This window comes from Aptenodytes patagonicus, chromosome 4 (genome assembly GCF_965638725.1).
Source record: "Aptenodytes patagonicus chromosome 4, bAptPat1.pri.cur, whole genome shotgun sequence".
In the NCBI taxonomy this organism is placed as follows: domain Eukaryota; kingdom Metazoa; phylum Chordata; class Aves; order Sphenisciformes; family Spheniscidae; genus Aptenodytes; species Aptenodytes patagonicus.
Window position 1 is genome coordinate 81,123,163 of NC_134952.1, and position 16,953 is coordinate 81,140,115.

Genomic DNA, 16,953 nt, shown 5'->3' on the forward strand with positions numbered 1-16,953 from the left:
ACCACTGTTAACCTGCATGGATAGTAGTGTAGTGATAAAACAGTTACAGGTTAAGTCTTCATACAAAAGTTACCTCGCTAAGACTTTCCCAGAAAGCCTTTTCTGACTACAACTAGGAACCCCCAACATGGAATTCAAGAACAGGATTTCAAAAGAATGTTAGAAAGCCATAAGGTTTTTGATAAGCAGTGGTAGATTTACTTTGCAATACATGAATTTTGAGCCAGGTTTTGTTTTCTTCTGTTTTATTGTGTTTTCATGAATGAAAAGCAGAATATTAAAGCCAGTTCTCAGTATAGGGCTGTTCTAAAGGTCATTCAGAACTTGAGACAATCTTTGGGTCCAAAAATAGCAGCTGAATACCTAATATTCAGATGATATATTTTATAAATTCCCCTCCGTCTCCTTGCAATGGAAAAAAAAAAAGTGACTCATTGCTATAGCTACAATCAACGTAATATACCTGAAATACACATTTGTTTAACTTGTGCTTATATTCAGTAAGATGCTCATGGTATTCTGTATTACAAATGTCACGAGAACTTTCCCCTGTAATTAGATGAAAATCATACTCTTGACCAGGTAACTTCTTCTCTGGGAACTGTTCAAATCTAGCGAGAATCTTTTTGAAAATATACTGAAGTTATTTAGAATGTCAGGTTAGCAATATACAAGCAAGAAAAGAAAGCTTCATTTTCTTTCCACGCATAGACCACAGTAAACTTCTTTAAGAGTGAAGAATCACCACAGATTTTTTTTTTAAATAGGCTTGTTGCTTTAAACTAGAAGTCTTACCATCTGTTCTATACTAATTAAGAATGCAAAGAGAACACATTTCACAGTTACATCAGCACATAGTAAGATTAAACTGTTTGAATGACTAGGTAAAAGCTTCCCATGCTCGTACAATGATATTTCCAGCTGTGTTTCCCATGTTCATGACATAAATAAGGAAAAATGATACCCTAGATATCATGGAAGTTTTACAGTTACTAAATACTTATTTGTATCTGCTATTAGATACAATGATCTGTCAGCTTAGGACTGCAGTACTCAGGGCAGGTATTTTCAAATCAAACCTAAATTTTAAATATGCCTTCAAAGTTATTCATTTGCTCAGACACCTTGTCTTTATGCAGGCATTCTTAGGCATTCTGATTTTAAGGAATACTGCAGTTGCAAAGGCAATGTTCTCAAAGGAAAGCCTGGGAATGCATGATTGCTATATCTAAACCATCTCTTAGAGTTGAACAGCAACTTCACTGCTGCCTCTGAAAGGTAATTTTCAATTCTAAAGGATGCTGATTGAAATCTGAAACTATTTACAAAAGGTTTTTAGTTCTGCATTCAGCATTGACTAGATTGAATAGCTTCTACCATTTTAAAATGCCCTAACTTAACTGGAGTTGTGTCAGTTTATTCTTTTGAATCTGGACCAGGAACTCAGCGCAAAAGTGAAGAGAGTATAAAGAAGAACGGCTTAAATTTATTTAGAAATAGAGCAACTTCTTACGGCGAAAGAATCTACACAACAATATCATAGCTACCTTAGCTAAAATGAAAACTCACTACTGGCAATGAATGTGAATCATATTTACTGAGACACTACTTTTATTAATATCTGTGAAATTTAACAGGTGCTGAGGAATGCTTAGGTCAGAAAATGACATCTGGCTGGTGATAATCATAAACAGAAGTATTCCTTTAAAGAGTAAAATTGAATGTGTCTGAATCTGCAAAAATCACAAATACAGAATATAATGGGTGAAATATAAACAGATTTAAGAAGTAATCAGAAGTAAGAACAGATATTCAAATACATGAATTGCAGTCAGATTGAAATAAAAAGGATGGGTTTGCCAAACTGTAAGAGAAAAATGGGACAAGTGAAAGAATTCCTTGTCTTTTATTAAAGATGAGATACAGTGAGATTCTGCAACAAAGCATCACTGGGTCCATTAGGCTTCCACAGACTGCCTTGAGTAAGAAGATTTGTAAGCCATGTATAAGAAAGTTTATAGCATCATCCAGACTTCTGACTATAAACCAGTCATTAAACGTGCAGGAGATGGAAAACAGACTGCACATTTAAAAATGTATTCTTTAAATTACTCAGAAAAGCAAACGCTGCATAAACCAGCATTCAGTGTTGGAGACGCTATATGAGGTTTGAAGGGAATTGTCAGTTTCTGCTTTTCGCTGTTTCTTCAGATTTTTTAAATACCATTTCATATTTTATAAACATAACTTGCTTTATTAAAAAAACCTCAGAATAAAGTAGCACGCATTATATATATATATATCCTTTTTTTAAGTTTCATACCAATGCTGTTATGTTTCCCCATTCTGCTTCAACAATTACCTATGTCAAAAATATCAAATGCACTCACAGCATTTCTCTGTTGGAGTGTCTCTTTACACAGCCTTCGTAAGTTTTGGTTTTCAGTCTCTGTATATTTCTGCCAAACTTACATGGACAGAGAATCTAGTCATGCAGGCTTAATAAATGACTGGTCGTCAACGCTGAACCGTTGTAATTACTCACTTGCTCTATGTTAGGTTGCTGCAGTTATGATTTAGCTTAGACACCTTCGAGATTAAAGTACTGTATTTTACACTGAGGCTGAACTAAAACAAATTATGCTGCTTAAAGTGCAGCTGGGTGAGCGGGGCCATTGGAGGCAGACAGCTAGGCTTACTGATGGTCCTGCTCAGCCCTTGTAACTCGGCACTTAGCCAGCAACCTGGTTTTAAACCCCTTCTCGTGCTGACCCACCTGCTACCGGCGCTTGAGGAACATTGGAAAAGATTCTCCTAAAATGACGTGTGAAAGTTTGAAAAAGCCCGTTTGGCATTTGTGTTAAATGGGACTTTTGGAGGGTGTATTATTTACTCTGGTTTGGGGGGCTGAGGGGGAGAACCCCACGGGGAGGACAGATACAATTTGGCAGCCCTGTCAGAGGGGTGGCCCGGGGCCCCACAAGGCTCTGAGGGGGCGTCTGGGTGCACCCCAGAGAAGGCTTTCAAACAAAAAAAAAAAAAAGAAAGAACATGACCACTGATAATTAACTTGTCAAACACAGCCGACCAAGCAGACAGGCACTTGAAGACTCTAGGCCCGCTGCTCCCCGGGGCCTTGCCAGTAGCTCCTTACCTACGCGCCCGGCTGAAGCGGGACTCACGGCGGGGCGGCTGCCAGCCGCCCCCGCGCTCCCCTCCACTCCTTCCCGCCCTTCTGGAAGCTTCTCTGCCCCCTCAGGGACGGCAGATCCCCGCCGCGCCGCCAGGGGGTGCGCCAGCCGCGCCCCCGCACCTGTGCAGGGGGCGGTGGAGCTCATAACGGCCGTACTGAGGTGCGGCTGGGGAGCTTGTCGCTTGGAGTTCTCCCGTCAGGTTCGTGGCTCCCTTGTTATTGATAACGCAGTATGACTGGGAGGGATTCCCCCTTCCTCTGCCCTACTGCCTGAGAAAAGAGAAACTTTTTGTTTGTTTGTTTTTAGAGGGGGTAGCGCTCTGAGCAGCTGGTTATCCTCTCAGCGTCCCGGTCGCTTTGCTTTCGGCTGTGTCACTGACTAACGTGCGAGGTCGCTCGTTTCCTTCTGCTTGTGGTTATGTCTATAACAATAGATTGCGTTTTGGCGCTCGTAGCGCCCTGTGTGCGCTCCCCTGGAAGGCGCAGCCGGCTTTCCTTCCGCGGGTGTCCCCTCAGCCCCGCCACGTCCCCGGCCCTGCCCTGTGCTGGGCTCTCCCCGCAGCAGCAGTACCTGCGGGGGGAGGAAAGACGCTATGGAGCGTTTGCAGGCAGGGGAGGGTTAACTTCGCTGTTCGTCGTGATGTGTCGAGGGATAATTGTTTTCCTTATCTGTTGGCAGAACTTCTCCCCCACCCCCTAATAAACTGAACAGCAGGGTGCTAATAAAAGAAAGGCTATTACTAAACCATGTTTCTGTTGTAGAAGAAAACAAGTTCATTATTTTGTTTTTATCAGAGTCCAACATCCCTTAAGGGAGTGGGATAGGTTTAAAGTAGCTATTAAAATTATTGCTGGGAAATGAAATTTGATTAAAAAAGCAGCAGCCCCATTGCTTTACGAAAGCGTTTGAGTAAAATAGTGCTGTTTCAGGCTGTTATTTGAGCTCCGTGTGCTGCTTTATTGAAGATAGCTACTTAAAATATTACAGATATGAAATGGAAAACTGTCTAACCTTTTTTTAGTTGATATTTGAACAACAAATACAAGCCACTACAAGGTAAAAGACTTCCTTGTCCCATTAGTAAATGCGTATTATTTCTGGAGCACAAATGGGAATGACTCTGACACAGTAGTACTATGTTATTTTTATAATTTTTATATTTTTTTTTTTTAAATTCACACTGTGCAACTTGGAAACTTGAGAAACATTGTTTTCTCACTGTTTTCAAGGGCATTCAGCAGTCAGGTCCTTGGTGATGCATGATGTTAGGTGTCATTAGGCACCAGCTTAGAAAACGTTGGTATTCCATGCCTGGTTTTAAGATTCACTTCTGCAGAAATATGTGAAGGAACAAAGCAAATACGAATAGTGATTGTGTCTTTGGTACACTAGTCATTTGTGTCCTCAGAAAGACAGTCTTTGCTAACCAATAACATGGAAAGATGAAGAACTTGGGCGTGTAAAGTGGCTTAATGCATTCTAATGTGGCTTCCACCGTTATTAACACTGTTGAAACAGTTGATTTTGGATTAAACTGCCTAAATCTTCTTTGTCCCTAGTTACTGTCATTCATACAGCTCTTCTCCTGTGTGTATTGATACAGTCATGCTCATACATACGTCCTGAATTACAGGTAGGCAGTCAGTGTTGCAGGTTTTTCTCCTCAGTTTTAGTCAAGTGTGCAGAACCGTCCTCCTGAAGTGCTGTAGAATGAAAGCTCTGAAATTTCTTTAAAAATTTGATAGTGTGGAATGGAAACTTTTGGGACAGTACTATTCCTTCTGGTGGTTAGAATTAGGCAGAAGAAAGCGTGTGTGTGTTTTGTTTGGAGTTTTTTGTTTGTTTTGAAGTGGGCCCACAAGTGTGAAGTGATTGTAATTTCTCCCTGAAACTGTGTCCTAAAGCCCGTGTGTGAAGCTGTGGTAAATGTGCTGAAGACCAATGCTCTATGGCCACATAAAGTCAGGACTGAAATACGCCAGCTTTTTGATGACTGATGCTAAATCCATAGTTAGCAGAGGTGGCCTGTAAGGAAACTGAAATACTAAGGCAATCATTGCCTATAAATAAAAACTTCTGCTTACTGGCATCCTGCCAGAGGAAAGTCTGTGGTAGCCCTTGACCCTCATGAAGGTGATACTAGTGTAGTAGCTTAAGCTAGATGGGTTCTAGGAAGACCATATCCTGTATGATTTCCATTCTACCAAAATGAATTACGCATAGTGTGATATAAATATTTTATTTACTGACCTTTATTTTGCTGAGTAAAGACAAGTCTTGTTAGAGAGTAGGACAGTTGCTTGAAAGTAGAAAGTGTGGGTTCAGGTACCTGATGTGCCTACCTTAGACCAGGTAATTAAGAGTGGGTTACCCAAATCCTAGTTCTTGCTATGTGTTTTTAATAATAATAATTTTTAAAAAAAAATTGGTTTTCTTCTGACATGAAATGACAAAAATTCTACAACCTCAAAATTAAAAAAAAAAAAAAAAAGTAACTTTTATGCCCAATTCGGAAAGTATCTATAAACAAGCATCAGCTGGCATATAAGATAAGTAACTGCCATTCACACAACAAATAGTAATCTTTGATAAAATAGTATTGCTGACTTCACAAAGGAAAGTTTCAGACTTTGGCACTATATGTGTGTGTGTAAATGGTGCTTATGGCATCAACTAGAAAAACCTCCATGTTAATACTTGTATTACATAGATTTTACAGAATTTGGTTACGTTACGGACATAGGGAAGCTGCCAATATTTGACAATACCTGTATTTTGTTATGATCAGATCAAGCTTTTTGCACAAAGCTAAGTGAATGTTGCCAAGATATTTGGCTTGTATGATAGATTAGTATACTTCAATTTTTCTGTATGCCTTTGTCTGTTGCAGCTTTTTTTAACAAATGGGTTTAACTAGTGATAATACTAAAAGTGAGACAAACTAGAATGCTCAATTCTTTGCTAGAAATTCTTGTTTTGCTTAAGTGGAAATGTGAATCTATGTTAAAAGAAGAGTTGTACATACTTTTTCAATTCAGAGTGCATGTTGTTGAATAGCTCACTTGGCTATTGGGGAGAATTTTGCTGTGTATGTATTCAAGCCATCTTTTACAACCTCCACTGGCCTTACACAGTTTTCAAAAAAGCACTTAAAATTGTGAGTTTGTCCCATAAAATTCAGAATAGCCGAGGCTTGACCCCTGTGCTTAAGTAAGAGTGTGTCTTGTATTTCCTTGCCTTATTCACGTTGTCATTTTGTATGTATAACAGGGGTTCTAGCAGTAAAGTTGCAGTGTTATTGTAAAACTTCTCCCGTAGATACCATCTTCGCTATTTTCAGGTAAATGCTTGGAAGAAGAGGGATTTTTTTTGTATTGCTGAGTTCTGTAGTAAAAAAGTGGTATTAGACAAAAATGTTGCTGTTTGTTTATCTGCTAGTCTTACTGTATTTTTATGTCAAGGATCATTTCTATGACCTATAGATAAATGTCTCGTGTGTGTATATATGTGGAGATCTAAAGGTATGAATAGGCAATCACGGTACTTTAATTTTATGTGCTTATAGCTTGTCAAACACTTAAATATTTCCTATAACCATGTTTTTACTTATCTATAAGCTACTTTGAACCTGCTGGAAATGACAGGCTATAAACATGCAGAGGGGCAGGAATCACAGCAAGGTCACCATATTAAAGGCTTGTTCCCAGCTTGTTCAGCGGTTACTTGATTGTTTATTTATACAGAGTATAAATATGCCAGATTGTGGTGCCCAAGTTGGGTATTTTAACTACAAGATGTGAATATGAATCCTTTGTCTAGAATACTCGATTTCGTTATATTGGCTGTGTGGTTGAATACATGGCTGTGATGCAGTCAACATACCACCCTTTGTAAGATTTGCCTCCTGATTGTATATCTCAGAAGGAAAATATGCTTTATAAGATTCGGTAGTCTTTCTAAATCTATGACTTTCTAATGAATACTAGGTATTTTATTTACCCATTTATGTCTCACGGTAAATCAATTTAAAATTATTCAGGTACATTAAAGCAAAACCAGACCTCTTTAGTTGATCTGGTAGAGAAACAGAGATCAATAAATCAATAATGGAAATTCTCTCATTTTCTATGTTTACTATGTTTTAGCAGAACTACATTATGTCATTCTGATTTCTATGATTAGAGGTTTTTAAGTCTGAAGTAGACCACGAGGAGTATAAAATCTATTTCATATTTACAATTCTGTTCTGTGTTAATATTCATTAAAGCTGAAGAAAGATGACTTCTAGTTGAAATTGGATGCAGGGGGAAACATAGTGACAAAGGATGAGGAAAAGACTAAGGTACTTAATGCCTTCTTTGCCTCAGTCTTTAATAGTAAGACCAGTTTTCTCCAGGTGCCCAGCCCCCTGAGCTGGAAGACAGGGATGGGGAGCAGATGAAGCCCCCATAATCCAAGGGAAAATGATTAGCGACCTGCTGCACCACTTAGACACACACAAGTCTATGGGGCCGGATGGGATCCACCCACGGGTACTGAGGGAGCTGGCAGAAGTGCTCACCAAGCCACTTTCAATCCATTATCAGCAGTCCTGGCTATAACCAGGGAGGTCCCAGTTGACTGGAAGTTAGCAAATGTGGCGCCCATCTACAAGAAGGGTGGGAACGAGGATCCAGGGAACCACAGGCCTGTCAGTCTGACCTCAGTGCTGGGGAAGGTTATGGAGCACATTATCTTGAGTGCCATCATGTGGCGCATACCGAACAACCAGGTGATCAGGCCCAGTCAGCATGGGTTTATGAAAGGCAGGTCCTGCTTGACTAACCTGATCTCCTCCTGTGACAAGGTGACCTGCTTAGTGGATGAGGGAAAGGCTGTGGATGTTGTCTACCTAGACTTTAAGTAAAGCCTTTGACACCGTTTCCCGCAGCATTCTCCTGGAGAAACTGGCTGCGTATGGTTTGGATAGGCGAACTCTTCGCTGGGTAAAAAACTGGCTGGATGGCCGGGCCCAAAGAGTGGTGGTGAATGGGGTTAAATCCCGTTGGCGGCCGGTCACGAGCGGTGTTCCCCAGGGCTCAGTACTGGGGCCAGTTCTGTTTAATATCATTATCGGTGATCTGGATGAGGGGATTGAGTGCACCCTCAGTAAGTTTGCAGATGACACCAAGTTGGGTGGGAGTGTTGATCTGCTCGAGGGCAGGAAGGCTCTACAGAGTGATCTGGACAGGCTGGATTGATGGGCCAAGGCCAACTGTATGAGGTTCAACAAGGCCAAGTGCTGGGTCCTGCACTTCGGTCACCACAGCCCCATGCAGCGCTACAGGCTTGGGGAAGAGTGGCTGGAAAGCTGCCTGGCGGAAAAGGACCTGGGGGTGCTGGTCGACAGCCGGCTGAACATGAGCCGGCAGTGTGCCCCGGTGGCCAAGAAGGCCAACAGCATCTTGGCTTATATCAGAAATAGCGTGGCCAGCAGGAGTAGGGAAGTGATCGTGCCCCTGTACTCGGCCCTGGTAAGGTCGCACCTCGAATCCTGTGTTCAGTTTTGGGCCCCTCGCTACAAGAAAGACGTTGAGGTGCTGGAGCATGTCCGAAGAAGGGCAACGAGGCTGGTGAGGGGTCTGGAGAACAAGTCCTATGAGGAGCGGCTGAGGGAACTGGGCTTATTTAGCCTGGAGAAAAGGAGGTCTCAGGGGAGACCTCATCGCTCTCTACAACTCCCCGAAAGGAGGTTGTAGCGAGGTGGGGGTCGGTCTCTTCTCCCAAGTAACAAGCGATAGGACAAGAGGAAATGGCCTCAAGTTGCACCAGGGGAGGTTTAGATTGGATATTAGGAAAAATGTCTTCACTGTAAGGGTTGTCAAGCATTGGAACAGGCTGCCCAGGGGAGTGGTTGAGTCCCCATCCCTGGAGGTATTTAAAAGATGTGTAGGTGTGGTGCTTAGGGACATGGTTTAGTGGTGGACTTGGCAGTGTAACGGTTGGACTTGATGATCTTAAAGGTCTTTTCCAACCTAAATGATTCTGTCATTGTATGATTCTAAGTATGCTGCCTATTTAGCACAATTTTTAGACTGAAGTTTTAGGTAGAAGGGTGGTAATGTCTGAACCTATGCGTGCACCAGACTTGATGCTGTGTCTTAGAACTTGTTTTGGTAACATCAAATAAGGGTGAATTTCTACTTGCTCTTGTTCTCCTAAATTAAAGGAGAGAAGGCAAAAATAGGTAAACTTTAAGGTAATGTTTATTTCGTACTTATCAACCAGTTGATAAGCATTTTCAGACTGATACTTAAAAAAACCTTTGTTTAGTGGATGTAATCTATATTGAGCAAATACAAAAGAAAATAATTTGTTTGCCAAGAAAATAAATTACATGACAGAAACTAAATCAGCTCATTGTATTTTACTTCTCCTAGCTGATGGATATTTGACAGGACCTGTATTCTGTCTTGCCCATGACTGGAACACAAAAGAAAATTATTTCTTGTCTTCCGTGGCAAATATTTATTAAGAGTATTCTTGTTATTTTATTACCTTATTTGACCTGTGCTGTTTAAGACCAGTGATTCTGAAAGTAATTTTTATTTGTAATTGCCTGAGCCATAACTGTCACCATATTCTCTGGCCTATCCCAAGGCCTCAGCGATCCAGTCTTGAGCCCCCTATTCATGCTACAAGCCGTATTTCTTGGCCTTCCTGCAAAGACAGCACAATTTGCTCCTATGCAGTGAGGGGCACCATACCTGTTACCATTGCCTGCTTGGTTCTCTAAAGCTCTGGGTACTGTCAAGATTTTTCTCCAGAGTGCAGCACAGACTGCACTTCTCCCTACTGCAGCCGTCTTTTTGCAGTCCAGCTTAGCTGTTCTGGCTGAGCAAGGCAGGGAGGAAAAGGAAGCAGAGACTCGTAACATTTTTTTCTCATAGAACTACAATGGAATGTCCTTGCTATCCAGCTTAGCTCACTGCATTGGGTAGGAATCCTGTTGATGTGTGTACACAGAAGTGTCTATGCCTGAGTAACCTGGCCCCCATCCTTCTGTCCCCACAAGTTCAGAGTAAAAGCTAGTCTGTGTAGATGCCAGAGATGAGAAAAGTTAGGTGAACAGAGAGTGTGTTTGGGAAAAAAAGAGAGAAGAAAGAAGGGAACTGGGAGATGAAAGCTAGATTCAAGTTCCTTCCATGTTTTCTTCTAAATTCCGCATCCCTTCCACTTTCTTCCTCACGGTTTGAGAATATGAAGGTACAATACCTTTTTGTTTGTTTCCACTAGGTAATAAAAATGCTGGCTTTGATAGACATTCCCTTTCTTATGACTTATTTTTTCAGTAACCCTACCTACAAAGGGTTAAGCAGCAGTAATACTGGGGTAGTGTCCTTGCCTTGAGGCAGCTTCCACTCCTCCATACAGAAGTTACACAAGTCCCTGAATGCCCTGCCTTTAGTCTCAGTCAGCATTTCAGTTCTAGTGTTTCATAAGAAGAATGGAAGAATGCTAGGAGAAAAGGTCAAATGATAGAAAAGGTGCGTTCATGGTTCACTGATAATGTGCAAATAATTTTGGGATCTGTAAACTTAACTATGCTGAGTTTTCGATTCTTAAAAAATTTAATGACTCAAACTTTTGTTCCTTCAGCGACTTCTACTTCATTTCTTGTTGAAGAACTAAAATAATGTTCACAGACTTTTGTGAAATTCAAGATGTGCTCTCTTCATAGATAGCAAATATTCAAGGTCTAAATTCATATAAATATGATAGTCTGTATAATCTCTTATTTACCCAGGAATATGGAAGAGTTGCATGAAATATAAACAGTAAAAAAAATTAATTGGTTCATCTATCCTTGTCTATATTGTGGGGATAGCCTGTAGCACTGTAATTATCTCATGCATAAAAAACTTGCATTCAGATAATTACACACTTATTCAACCCTAGTATAATGCATAAGACTATCACGATTAAATTATAGGACTAGATTAAATGTGAAATGCAAACTTTTAAAGGAATTGGCTAGCTCTATACAGGGGCATTATTTTATTCATCTGAAAGCATAATAAACCTTTAACTTCCACAATACAAATGCATCTGCATAATTGCTCACTGCTGTTGGGTGTTTTTCTTCCACAAGGCTGATCATTCTAGAATGCCTGAATAATAAAGCTTTCTCACAGTTTAAAAGAAGGTTGGAATAAAATTTGGCATGGTCTTAGTCCTATTTTGAACTCGGACAGGGTCTAAAATGGACAGTTCCATTTAGGATTAATAGGCAAATTAGAAATATACTTCAAGGACTGTATTGTTTAAGCATTCTTTGCTTGAGTCTGATTGGCACTAATTTTCCCACAAAAAATGGCACAAATTTTTTTTTGTGATCTTTTGCTATTAATTTGTCCTCTCTTACTACTGCCCCTCATTATTAAGCCTAGAATATATCTTTACATTAGGCTCAGTGATGTGCTAGAGTTTAACAGGACAAATATGTGTGATTTATTTGCTAATTAACTTGCTTGTTACTTGTAATGGGAATATTTAGGAACTAATTTTAAGTGTAATATGTAGTAGTGTTTTTTTCTGGAGTTTCTTGTTAAGAAAGAATAACACATTGAATAGTGGAGGTACAACAGTTCTAGCTTGGACCCAGTAATTTGTGCTTCGCTTATCTTTGTCTGTTGTACTTCCATGTTATTTAGTAGAGATAGTTACTCATACTGCTCAGTTTAGAATACACTGTTTGACTGAATAACAAGAGCCATAGTATGTCACTTAGCAGTTCACTTAGAAGCAGGTTTTGTATTGTATACGTGCCATAGGGGAAAGCAAATCTACTGTAGGAATAATGGGCACAGAGAGGCTGATGTAATAAAGAAAGGGAAAAGAGACTAACTGCAAAAATCCTGATGAGTTTGTTTATTAGTCATTCTATTTCATTATATGATATATACAGAGGGTTCCTGCCTGTGCTATTTTAATGCTATTGTCCTTGTGACGTTGACCTAACTGATGCAATAGAAGCCAGAGAACGAAGGAGGAAAAGCTTTCTAGGCAAGGTGTCCAGTATGAAATTAGTAGTGTCTACCTGGTACTGTGGTGAGAGAGGAGAATTTCTGTACGATGTTTTGGAAGAAAAACCACATTTATTGCTGATTCTTGGGTTTCTGATGGGTTACTTTTGTATGTCAAAACTGAATATGCAAAAATAAATGGGAACTTCTCTGTTCAATTGTGTATCTCCAGGCAGCACGTTCCTTTTCCCTTGGAAAAAAGTTATCTAGACTTGAAGAATAATATCTGTTTGGTGTGGTTTAGGGCATTGTTTGCACAGAGTAGAGAAAGGGAGGGTCAGGGACACCATTATTTTCTCCCCAGTTCCTTCATCAGGACTCTTGAGAATTGCTGTCTAAAACTGTAACCTCATCTATATAATTTTCAAACCATTAAAAAGTAAACAAAAAAAAAAATATTTTAATTGCTTTGTCATAAGCTGAAATGCTTTTGCTATATCCTTTTTTTTTGACATTTGTATTTTATGCTCATGTTTTGTACAAAAGCTGACGCTTCAGCCATTTTGTTCTTTCTTGGCATCTTAAAGGTTTTTTATTAAAGGACATCATAGTTAGTCTCGGGTTTCCTCAGGTACCTCTCTTCTTTGGTTTCACTTCCTTTGATTCCCCCTGCCCCTGCGTTACAACAGATTACATCTGTTCTTCCCATTTACAGTGAACAAAGAAAATGTAATTCTGTTCAAATGACTCAAATTTCAAATTAAGGAAAGCTAACTCTTCTGTTCTACAACTAAATGTGCCATAGTTATGAATGTAACACTGGAGAGAGAAAAGCAGTTAGCAGTAGACTGAGTTGTGTGTCGTGAAGCTGTTGGGTTAAGAATAGAGTCAATGAATTTATTCTTTTTCTTAGAACAATGTGAAACAAACAGGGAGTTGTTTAATAAAAATCCTGTGTGGGCACACTGCAGAAAGGATCCATTATTAGTCTGTGTAATGAAACAAGTCAGATCCTGTTGAACAAGGTTGTACTCCTGCTGAAATTTTACATTCATCGTCAACTGTTTCTAGTTATTTCTCGCATCCGAGATGCTAAAACGCCAGTAAAAATTGAGTGGTCTGGAATGGAAAAGACTTATTATAATATGATGCCTGCTTAATTTCCCTGTTTTTGCAGGGGTATTTGCTCCATTATTTTCGCCTGAACAATGTTCAACCCAGTCATAAATGGCTCAAGCTATTGAGCTTGTTTCTTGACGTGTCAGTCAAACCTTTAGCGCCAAGACTGTAATAAGGAGATGCATTTGCTGAGGTACCTGTAACTTTGTTGAAGTGCCACAGAAGACTTAATTTCTACTGAATAGAAGCATGTATTTCATTTTCATGTCTGATCTAAAGAACACCACTTCTAAATAAATATAGAATTACCTGTCTTGTTACATCATCTTACCTTTCACTAAATCTAGGGTGAGCTCTATTTCGAGGATTTAAGTGAGTTGAAGTAATGTGTAAGACCATTTTTTGTCCCATTAATTAAAAAGAGCTTTACTTTCAAAACATACAGGATAATTAACATTAGATGTAGGCCCAGTCCTGGTGATAAAGTTTGAAATCGGAAGCATTGGAAGGAATTTGTTAAAATTAGCAAGAGCCTTTCTTTGACTGTATTGTGCTTTGGATCAGGTTATTTCTGTATGCATTCTAAAATGTAAAGTACTAGAAATTAACTCACTGTATGTTGTCATGTTTGTCCCTTGAATCTTCCAGTTGTTTGAAAACAAACTCCTGTTTTATTTTGACTCTGTCCAGAACTGACTTCACACTCTTTTAATTAAAAACAGCGGTAGAAATATGATTTGCACTTAAATATGAAATGGTCTTCAAATACAGCTACTATAACAATTGGAAGGACAGTAGATGGTGGTACTGTAAATTGAATGAGGTAAAAGGAAAAAGGTGGAAAATGCCCACCTTGTCTGTTACTTGTCAGTTTTATATGTATGTCTGGTTTTATTTGGGTTTTGTGGGTTGTTGTATATACACAATGAAATACAATATACAACTGTGTATTATAAACTATAGATGATAATCTTCTGTTGTAAGAAATAATGGACATACCTTATTACAACATCAGCACTTACACATGGGTATGGAGTTTTCCAAGATTCTCTGCTTCTCTTGGTATCACCCAGCTAGCTGATAGAATATGTTCTGTACCTATTTGTGTGTCTAAAACACCAAGTAGGGTAAAAGTTTTTAGCTTCTCACTGGGTATTTGAGTGATGGAAGCAATGTTTTGTTGGTCATAATGTTACTTCACAGTATTCCTAAGTTCTTAGTGTATTTTTGTTTTGATTTCCTAGTTGTCTGGTGTGTTTTAGGTTTTACATGAGATTGTATTAGAACTTATAGCAAAGTACTGTAAAACTTATGGATAATCACAATTCTTTGGATTTCTTGACTCAAATTACAATGTTAACATAGCAGCCTACATAATCTGTCATGATGTATTACACATAAATTTATACCTGTAGAAGTGGGAAGTACCTTGTTGCATTTTAAGGGCTTAGGAGTGTTTTGATTTTAAAGTAGTTATACAAAGTTCTATTTCATTTCAATGAATCCATGCTTTGAAAGAAGAGATTTTTTTATTTTTTATATATATATATATACACACACATCTCTCTCTCTCTCGAGGTCAATAGTCAATACATGGACAGAGTGGAAGTTACTCTGAAATTAAGCATTTTTAATATTAATCATAACAGACAATCAGACCTAAAGGTAAAGAGGGTATCATGATACATGTGATCATATAAAAAAATGCATGCAAGGGTGACTATCAAAACTGTAATAAAAATGGACTGCTAAAATAGGCAAAGCATTGAAGTACTTTGTAAAATTAGGAGGTAGGGTACGTTTAAGGATGTAAAGAGATCAAATTGAACAGCAGTCTAGCATTATCAACTACCAGAGAGTAGACTGGTAGCAGTAATTTTAGATTTTCAATAATACAAGCAACATAATTGCAGTTGGAAAGATAAGGGAGGGAAATGAGCAGCAGAGATCACAGCCTCATCTGATTTAGGATTTTAGCAGATATTAAAGTTACAGGGTACAGATGAAATAATTTCAGAAATACAAAGTTCAGTAAAAATGGAGAATAGTGTGCAATGCCATAAGTCAAATGGGAAATCCTTGAGAGGTCCAGGGTTTGGCATTATTTAAAGCAAGAATTCAAATGCGAGAATTGGAGGTCTTGTAATCAATCTACGAGTAAAAACAATCCTAAAGAATGATGATCTGATGAGAGAGAAAGATGGTGACCATAACTTTGCAGGAACGATTAACTTCTATCTTTGTTTCCACTTGCTCGGGGAGATGTGCAAGTGTTCAGGTCTTTAAAAGGAGGAACACAGATGTTTATCATCAAGAGGGGAGGGGGCTCCAGGCTGTGCATCTGGGGTGGATGAAGGCTGGATGTTTTGAGGCTCTCATATGAACAACTCGTATCTGAGAGTCAAATTTTTCTTTTTTGAAAATGGACATAGTTGTAGCTAACTGATCCCATTCTTCAGTAAAACGGTCTTTTCCTGATGTAAATATTACATTGCTTTTCAGGTGTTCTTTACATTGCTGTGTCACTGAAAGAAGCTGACCATCCCCTAGGTGTCACAGATCAGGTGAATGAGCTCCTGTGTGAACTTCCAGTCTCTTTTGATATAGAGCTCTTGTAGGAAGAATGTGACGTGTTTAAACTATACTGCTGAATTCTGGTCATCTTTGGCTTTGAGGATCTACTTCAGCAACTTAGAGTAGTTGTAATGCCGCCCACCTAGACCTTAGTCTAAATCAAAGATGCGTGCCTAAATATTTGCAGTGGTGATTATGAGATATTTCTTGCTATTGAAAAATACTGAGACTGGGTGTAGTACTCTTTGAATGCAGTCTCTGCAAGAATGTTTTAAAAATAAATTATTCTTTCTATCACAAAAGAAACTTTATACAAAAATCGTAATGCTTGCCAAGATTTTCTTAAGTTACTGATTCTGATTATCAATTTTCAGTCAAGACTAATGTCTGAATGCTAGAAGACATGATGAAGTCCTACCAGGATCTCGGTGGGTTTTACAAGAAAATGTTTTATAGTTAAAAATATCAAGTCTGTAGTAAAAGTAGCTTGTCCTGCAGCAATCTCCACTACAATTAGTTGTCATTAGTAATGCAGTGTTGAAAAAGTTTGAAGAAATCCAGAGCATTAATATTTTATAGTTGCTAATATGCTTTGATTTCAGTTCCCATTTTCCTACTTGAGCAAGGGAAAAGTGGTTTTGAACAGTGCTTTTCCATGAGTAGAGAAATATTAATCATTTTCTCAGGAAACTCCCATGGGAAGTTGCATCTTAGCAAAGCTTATTTTCAGGCTTCTTTCTCGTTCAGGTTTGTTCTGATTAACATTGCATGAGCCTTTTGCTTTAAAGTCCACGTGAGAAATCTTGGTCTGCCAAAGCCTGGGGCAAAAATTCCCTGGTTATATTTGGAATGAAATCCTGACCCTATTACTAAGCAAAGGTTTGACAAATGCCAAAGCGCTGAAGGATCAGAACACAAAAGCTCCTTCCACATAACCACTTTCTAACAGCTAATAATTGGAGGGTTTTTTTTCACTGTCTGGAGGCCATACAGCCTAAGAATATGTTCACCTGTTCTAACTTTTGATAAAGTAGTCTCATTGACTTTGGTGATGACTCACA